This window comes from Cricetulus griseus, chromosome 8, assembly GCF_003668045.3.
Source record: "Cricetulus griseus strain 17A/GY chromosome 8, alternate assembly CriGri-PICRH-1.0, whole genome shotgun sequence".
NCBI classification, from domain to species: Eukaryota; Metazoa; Chordata; class Mammalia; order Rodentia; family Cricetidae; genus Cricetulus; species Cricetulus griseus.
The window spans coordinates 54,663,101-54,672,319 of NC_048601.1; the positions used below are offsets into that span (position 1 = coordinate 54,663,101).

General features: G+C 43.1%; 1 non-coding gene across 1 annotated transcript; it reads left to right on the forward strand.

Moving 5' to 3' along the window:
* The first annotated feature begins 8,730 nt into the window (after positions 1-8,730).
* Positions 8,731-8,897, forward strand: LOC113837000. The gene has a single exon (XR_003487538.1). It is a non-coding gene; the product is annotated as a U1 spliceosomal RNA (small nuclear RNA).
* The last annotated feature ends 322 nt before the right edge of the window (positions 8,898-9,219 follow it).

Sequence of the window (9,219 nt, forward strand, 5' to 3'; positions counted from 1 at the left end):
GTGTGTATTATCATGCTCAAGTGTGTGTGTACACTGAATCTTCTGGAGATGGATTACAAAGTGGTTGTGGGTTGCTTGGTGTGGGTGCTGAGAACCAAACTCTGCAAGAGCAACAAGTACTGTTAATGACTGAGCAGTCTCTCCAGGCCCAGAAAGTATCTTCTTATAATTCGACATATCTTTCTTCTTTTTTTATAAAGATTTTATTTATTTATTATGTATACAACATTCTGCTTCCATGATTATCTGCACATCAGAAGAGGGCACCAGATCTCATAACGGATGGTTGTGAGCCACCATGTGGTTGCTGGGAATTGAACTCAGGATCTTTGGAAGAGTAGTCGGTGTTCTTAACCTCTGAGCCATCTCTCCAGCCCTCGACATATCTTTCAATGTAGCATTTTACCCTTAAGTGAACCACACAAACTATCAGGCATCACAGGTCAGCTCCCCAGGAAGCAGGCTCTGAGCCTGGCGAGAGGGCAGGTGACCTAAAGGGTTGTGTACATGAATCAGTACCTGTCCTAGAAGGAGGAACAGCTGAGGCAAGAACTAAACTGCAACCTAGGCCTCTGCTGACCTCACAGAGGGCTCTGGAGCTAAGGAGGCCCTTCAGAACTATCCTAATTAAGGGCCTTTGCACCCCTCAACCGCCAGTCATTGGATACTGAAGGCATTCGGGAAGAAAGCAAAACCTTGGCAAGGCCACTTTCTGTCCAAGGTCATTCCAGGTAGGGACTGAGTAAGACACCATCAGTGTGTTATCACTGTGTTATCCTAGCTGATCTTCTAGGTAGTCTTGCAAGCTGACTGGTTAAATTCACCATATTTCAATCCATAGACACTCAAGGTTAAGGCCCCCAGAGACACTTACTCAAGGAGAGAAGGCAGATAAGTCGTAGAATTAAGATGCAAACCCAGACAGGGATCCTTTGCCTGAAGCAGTCACAAAGATGAGGCTTAGCTGGTGTCAACTCGGATGAAATCTGCTCACAACTTGGAGGAAGACCTTTAAAGCCTCCCTGGCACAAGAACAGAGAAGTGAGAAGCTCTGGGGCAGTGCGAACCTGCTCCAGCAGGTTAACAATAGAAGGTAGAATTGCTTTGTGCAGCTAGTAGATTTGTTGTGCATCCTCCTCGGGAAAGATGTTTCTGCTCTTAACTCTGAAACTCACGGCAAAAGGGCACAACCAGAATGTTAATATCAGACAAACTCAAGCTAAACAGCCCTATCAACTGTGAACCAGCCTGAACTTCAAGCCAACAAACAGACATCAAGGTCAGACCAGGCAAAGGAATGCCGAGGAATTGTCCAGACAAAAGTGTACTAGGCTTTTTCTTTTGGGCCACCAACCAGCTCCCAAATCATGACATGGGGGCGGGGGGTATTATTAACTATGAATGCTCGGCCTTAGCTTAGGCTCGTTTGTTGCTAGCTCTTGTAACTTAACCTGTTTCTCTTTATCTACATTTTACCTCAGGGTTTTTTACCTTTTCTTTCTGTATGTCCTACTTTTCTTGCGTCTTCCATGTCTGGCTGTCTGGCTGCTGCCTGGCTAGTACTTGGTGTCTCACTTTTTTCCTCCCTCATTCTCTTTTTCTTCTTTCCTCTAATTCTAAAGCCTAGATTTCTCCTCCTATTTATCCTCTCTGCCCACCAACCCCACCAATCTTTCTCCTGCCTAGCTATTGGTCTTTCAGCTTTTTATTAGACCAATCAGATGCCTCAGACAGGCAAGGGGAAACAAATGCAACACATCTTTACACAAACAAAGACAGCAAAAACAAATGTAACACATCTTTACATAGTTAAATATTCCACAACATGAAAGGAGACCAAACAGAATTCCCAGGAAAATGCAATGGTTGTCCTGGACTGGTGAAGATTCTTAGGAGCTAGGGCAATTCTGTCATAGATGGCACGTGCCTCTGTTTTGACAGGCTGTGCAGGTGCATGCCATAACCATAGTTTTGATGGTGATGTTAAGGTTACATCATGGATATGTAAAAGATCATTCCTGTTCCTAGGACTTCCTGCTTAAGCAATTTAGGGAATAGGGTGAGGGTCACATCAGTGTTTGGAAGTTGCTCTTTACTTAGTTCAGTTTCTCTGTCTTAGGGTTTCTATTGCTGTAAAGAGACACCAGGACCATGCCAACTCTTATAAAGAAAACATTTGATTGGGGGGCTTGCTTACGTTTTCAGAGGTTCACCCATGGTGGTGTTCCATGGCAGACATGCGGTCCTGGAAGAATAGCCAAGAGTCCTACATCTTGCCGGCAACAGGAAGTTGACAGAAACACTGGGCAGAATCCTGAGCACAGGAAACCTCAAAGCCTGCCCCCACAGTGGCACACTTCCTCCAACAAGGCCATACCCACTCCAACAAAGCCATACCTCCTAATAGTGCCATCCCTATGAGATCATGGGGGCCAGTTACATTCAAACTATCATACTACACAAGTAATTTTTTTTTTTTAAAGAGGTCTATTGACTCACAGTTCTCGATGCTGGAGAGTCATGGCCAGGTGGCTGCATCCATGGAGGGCCATGGTAGAATGTAGAAGCAAGTGGACAACACATGGCCTGGCTCTGGAGCGAGCAGCCTTAGAAGCAGCTGATCCACCCCAAAGAGAAGATCTCTCCTGAGACAGTATTCATCTGTTCACAAGGACGCTATCCACCACTCAAAGCTATCCCAACTAGGTCTCACCACCCAACACTGCTGGATTTAAAAGGACATCTCAGCATTGGTTTTTGTGGGGGAAAGCCATGTTTAAACTATAGCAACTCTCAAATACTAGAAAACTGGAATTACATAACATAGTGGCACAAGTAAATACAATGAATGTTAACAGTATCATTGTATTATGAGAAGTCATTGTATCTTTATTTGAATTCTTGAAATTCTTTCAAAATGAAGAAATTGAAAAACATATTCTCAGAGCCAGGTGGAGATGTTTCATGCCTTTAATTCCAGTACTGTGGAGGTAAAGGCAGGCAGATCTCTGTAAGTTTGAGGCCAGACTGGTCTATATAGAACAAGCTCCAAGACAGCCAGGGCTACACAGAGAAACTCTCTCTGGAAAAAAACAAAAACAAAAACAAACAAACAAACAAAAAACAAACAAAATAAACAAAAGACAAACAAAAATGCACCAATAGGATAGTACTCCATAGACTCCAAATGACCAAATATTACAATTTATAAAAGGTGAGTGAGGATTGCTATAGACAGATCAGTGAACCTAAAATTAACCCTTAGGAAAATTCTGGATCACATTTTCAAATAAATGGTTTGCAAACACATAGAAAAGAGTGTTAGGATCTCTATAGGCCAATAGGCACACACATACATACACACACACACACACACACACACACACACACACACACACAGGCACACAGGTCAGATCGGGCTAACTTTGTTATCTTTTTTTAATATAAAGGAGTTATTATACGTAGAATGAACTTGACTTTGGCAGTTATTACTCTGCTGTTGAAAACATTCTGTGGTTAAGATAATACAACTGAAGTTGTTTTTGCAACAGCTTGCATCACATCTCTCAAAGAAAATTGGTAATTCATTGTTTAACTAAAGCTGCTGTTCAGATGTTGGGGGCTTAAACAATAGGAGCTCTTGTTTCACAGTTCTGAAGATTATAGGTTCAAGATCAAGACAACAGGGCTGGCTCCTGAGGGCAGGAAGAAAGGGTTATGTTCCAAGCTTCTCCTTGGTTTGTTTGTAGAGGGCCATCTCATGTTCATGTGGCAGCCTTTCTCTGACTTCCCTTTCTATACAGACATTCATGAGCCATATAAGCAGAACCCACTCAGAAGACTCAACGATCGCTTGATTGCCCCTGTGCACTCTATCTCAAATAAGACCACATTCTAGGGCACAGATGATTTAAAACGCCAATTCAACCCTTAAATAGGGAAAGAGAATCCCTACAACAGTGTCTCAAAGTTCCTTTCTTTTGTTCCTTCCTTCCTACATTCTTTCAACTCTATTGTAACAAAACAATCATGTGTACGGATGGACAGAAAAAATAATAAGTAGAGGCTTATGAAGGAGGCAGTACAGAGATAAGAGATTGGAGGATAGGGTTTCTGTGACCAGCTCCCAGAATGCTGAATGGTCCTGAGACACAGCAGCCTCTCGGCTGGCATGAGAATTAAGAAGAGAATGAGCAAAAGGCATTACGCAAACTGCAAGCCTCACAGAACCCTCTAATCATAGGCACTGCCACCTGCTGGGAGGCTTAATCAGAGTGTGTGTATGGGGGGAGCACGGAGTGAGTGAGTGGGATGCCACTGCAGTTCAATCAGTGAGCAAGACAGGCCTGTCTTTCCTGTTACCACGGTTTTGATCAGCTTTGGGAGCTGGGGATTTACTAATTTACAAATCTAATTGTATGCTAATTTGTGAAACCTATTTGGGAGAATTCCAGTCATTTTCTATTTTTCAAAGGAGTTTAGACATTGAGTACTTGGAGAGATCCTACACAACATTGTTCCAGACATGGTCTTTTCAGTAGCCCTGCCCAGTGAGCCAAGGGGGTCACCACAAACCCCCATATTTCTTCACTCTTATACTTCCTTACAGTTTGGGGGTCCATTCCTCTGCACCTCCCAGTAAAGAATCTGTCTTATGAGCTGGTTGCTGTCCTTCCCGACTTCTTCAATCTTGGATTCTCATTTCCTTTCCCTTCCAATGCTGGGAATCTCTCCCACCACCAACTTTCTTTTCTTTTCTTTTTCTAAAAAAAAATAATCTTAAGCTCCTGTCCTAACATATTTTTGCCTGAGCCTGAGGCACTCTCAGGCCTGCTAGCTGTTTGCCAGGTGTGACCCACAGAATCATGATCTGTATCACACCCAAACCCACCTTCTCAGAGTCAGAAACGGGTAGGAAATGCTTTGTCTCTCAGCTGCAGGCTTTGCCAGAATCATTAGTGTCACATTCTGATTCTCCAAAAGGGGACATGCAGCTCAGAATTTCCTGAATGCTCTAACCTGAAACATATTTTCTGGATCATGCATCCACTGTCCACTATAGCTGGTCTGCACACAAAGTTTCCTCTTTTGGCCCGTTGTTCCCTCGATCATTTCTTCCTGGACTAGAGTTAAACTATATTTCTCAACCTTTCCATGGCTAGAGGGAAAATGTGACACAGTCCTTTCAAGTAGCTGATGAATAGAATAAGACTTGCCTAGTCCACATCTGACTCCCACAAGACTCTCACAGTCTTTTCCAAGCCCTTTCTCCTCACAGTCCCTGACCACTGTGTAGAGAAAAACTGCTTTAAATGGCTTGATCATCTTAAACAACGTTAAGCTCATAGAGTAGGGGCTGGAGGAAGCTCTTTTCCCACCCCTGCTCAGTAGCCTTATTCCATCACGGGTATTTTCATTCTTGCAGGAACCCTTTCGAAAGTCACTCAGTAACCCTGCAGTTACCTTTCACTCTCCAACCTCTTCTCTAATACTTGGCCTTTTACCTCTCCTTCAACACATCTCTTTCCTGATCATGCCTTTCTCATAACATGTTAGACTCGCCAAATATTTTTTGACTGATCTTCCTGACCCCATTCTCAGTTCCATACAGAAAGTATCTTGGTGACCTCTATGTATTAAGTTGGTAGGATGTGACAGGGCAGAACACTGCAGACATTCTAGCTTTTCTTTTTACTAAGGCCATGTCAGGTTTAACTAGAATTTGATCTCCTTGACGGAGAATCCCACGGAAGATTACCCAACTCTCTTCTAGGAACCCAAGGTGAGCATGTCCTAGCTAACTTATCTTAGCTTCTATTAAATTGACTATTTGTACAGAACACCCTCCAGCTAACCACTTATTTAGCTTCTATTAAACTACTTGCCTCTGCCAAGCCCCTCTGCAGCTGCCAAGTGGGATTCCGGGACATGGTTTCTGCCTTTAAAAATCCTGTGTTCTTGACACTCAAGGACACACCTAGGTCCCTGAACACTTGTGTATAGACCCAGCTAACTGGTATAAAGACTTTCAATTGGTTATAAATTGTGTCTAAGTGGTCACCTCCAGTGAATTCCCCGTAACAGTATATTTCTAGACTACTTCAGAAACTTGAAATTAATGCCTGTGGGATGAAGAGCTGGGAGTGTGAGATTTGGGATACATGGTCAATTATATCTGCTTTTGAATGAGAAGAAAATTTACCAGTTGCACCATTTATTTTTTTGGTACAACTGCTCCAACACCTGCCTGTCTGCTGCCATGCTCCCCGTCAGTATGGTCATGGACTCGAATCCTCTGTAATTGAAATCCGCCAAAAACTCTTTCTTTTCTAAGATGCCTTTGGTCATGGTGCTTTGTTGAAGAAGTAAAAAAGTAACTAAGGCAGAAGTTGGTACCATGGTATGGGTTATTGCTGTGATATGCCTGGCTATGTACTGTTTGGGGTCTGGGTTTTTGTTTGTTTGTTTGTTTTAGAATGAATGAAGAAGACTTTAGGACTTTGGACTATGAAAGCAGTTGAATGCTGTAAGTGGGTGTTAATGGGAAATCCTACTAGTAGTTTGGAAGACAGTTGTGCTGAGAGTAATGTGCACTATGAAAAGAGGTTTCAGAGGAGAACAGTGTTAGTAACTGAGCTAGAGACCATTCTTGTGATATTTTGGCAAAGGATTTGGGGGCCTTTGCCCTTGTCCTAAGAATCCGGAGAGTTTTAGACTAATTTCAATAGCAGTGGAAATTTTAAGACAGCCTAATATTGACTCTGTTGTATGGTTATTAGTGATAGGTCTTGTGCAGGTCTATCATGAAAATGGGCAAGTGGTGCAAAAAGAAATATGAATTATACAGATTGAGGAGAAAAAGAACACCACATAATTTAATGTTGGAATCTTGGTTTGTGCTGTAAGAGATAAAGAGAAATAAAGAGAGTGATGCCCTTAGAGCAGCACCTCACCTAGATAATCCGACAGTGTGTGTGTGTGTGTGTGTGTGTGTGTGTGTGTGTGTGTGTGTGTGTGGCCTAAGAAACTGTCCATTCCTAAAGAGCAGTAACAAATTAAAGCTTGTTACGATAAGTCTTTGCGCCAAAAGCAACCGAGCCCCACCGCCACATGTGCACTCTACGCCAGCTACCTGCCTGAGTTAGGGCCCCAATTAATGCACAGAGAGACTTGTATTAGGTACAAATGCTGCTTGGCCAATAACTAGGACTTCTCATCTGCTAGCTAAGTCTTAATTATCACTAATCTATATATGTTATAAGACTTATAGAGGATGCCTTTCGCTGGCACCCTCTCTTTCCGGTGGCTCACATGGCACCGCTGGAGGAAAAGGGGGGGGACACTTCCTGTTTCCTTTGCTTAAATGAGTCTCCTTGCTATGTCACTTCCTGCCTGGATCACCACTTCTCTACTACATTTCCCAGAATCCTCTTTGACTCCTAGTCCTGTCTAACTTGCTGTCTTATTGGTCAAACAGTATTTTATTCAATAATCAATAAGATAAACATACAAAAAAGTACATTCCGCCATCAAAAGCTTATGCAAATTTAATTTAAGGAGGGTACCAGGTTCCATCCCAAGCAGGCAGAGGAAATTAGTAGCATGGTTCTGGGTTTAGAGTCATACAAGAGGTATTCTTCATGAGTTGTGGAATCTTCATCTATGATTAACAAGAGCCACTGAGGTAAGATGTGTGGGAGAGGAGTCCTCGCATGGAAGCCCTAAGATGCCATTGTGTGAAGCTGTGAAGGTGAAGCCTGGATTGCGTTGGAGATGCAGAAGATGTTGGAGTTGGCAGATCCATGGGATATCTGCCAAGAAGAGTTGCAGGCATGGAGTGGAACCAGCAGCCTGAGAAAGCAGTGTTTTTCAGTACGCAAAGCTGGAAGGGAAGTGCTGCCTAAGCCCTTTGACACCAGATGTGGAGCCATATCTGATGTGGAGTTTGCTTTGGTGAAGTATTTCCTTGCTATGCCCAGATTCCTCCCTTTTAGAACAGTAATATATAATCTGTGCCTTTGTATGTTTGAAGTACGTAATTTGCATTTTTATTTTAGAAGGGTTACAATTAAGAGATTGTGTTGTGTTTCAGAAGAGACTTTGGACTTTTAAACTGTGTTGAGACTGTGAAAGACAATGGGAACTTTTGGAGTTGGACTTAATGCATTTTGCATTATGAAATGGCTACAAACCTATGGGGGCCAGGGAGTGGAATGTGGTGGTTTGGATGAAAATGGACCCCAAAGTTTAGATGAAAAACCCCCATATATATAGTCATGGTTTCTCTGTATTGCTTTGGAGTCTGTCCCAGGCTGTCCTTGAACTCACAGAGATCCACCTGCCTCTGCCTCCCAAGTGCTGGGATTAAGGTGTGTGCCACCAAAGCCTGGCTCAGGCTCATATATTTGAATGCTTGGTTCCCAGCTGGTGGAATTATTTGGTAAGGATTAGGAGGTGTGGCCTTGTTGGAAGAAATGTGTTCCTCGGAGTGGGCCTTGAGATTTCAAAAGTCCATGCCATTCCCAGTCATCCACCCCATCCTATCATGCTTGTAGATGACATGTGAGCTCTTAGCTACTGCTCCACTACTATGCCTGTCTGCCTGCCCACTGCCATGCTTCCTGTCCTGATGATCATGGACTCTTCTGAAGCTGCAAGCTCCTATAAACTCTTTCTTCTATAATTTTCCTTGGTAATGGTGCTTTGTTATGGCAATAGAAAAGTAACAGAATACTTAGCTGGCAGGGGATATACAATGATCTCGAAGGTGGTTTTCCCAGGGCGAGGCTTATCCATTGCACTCTGGCTGTGCTACCCCCCCCCCCAATTTTCCCAAATGTAGGAAACTCGGCTGCATAATTTATGGTTGTGGGGGACTGAGATTCTGCTTGCTTCTGGGGGAAAGAAAAGTAACTTAGACAAAACCGAACCCAGGTCCTCTTCAAGAGCAGTGTATTAGTCAGGGCTCTCTAAGGAACAGAACTAATTCAACAAATATATGAATATATGTATATGATTTATTAGAGTGGCTTACGATTTATATATACAAATATATATAAGGGATTTATTAGAGTGGCTTACATGCTATGGTCTGAGTAGTCCAAAAAATAGCTGTCTCCTGACAGAAAGGCCAAGGATCTGGTAGTTGCTGTCCACCAGACTAGATGTCTCAGCAGTCCCAATCTGGCGCTGTCGTCCCAGGGATGACCTAGAGATCTG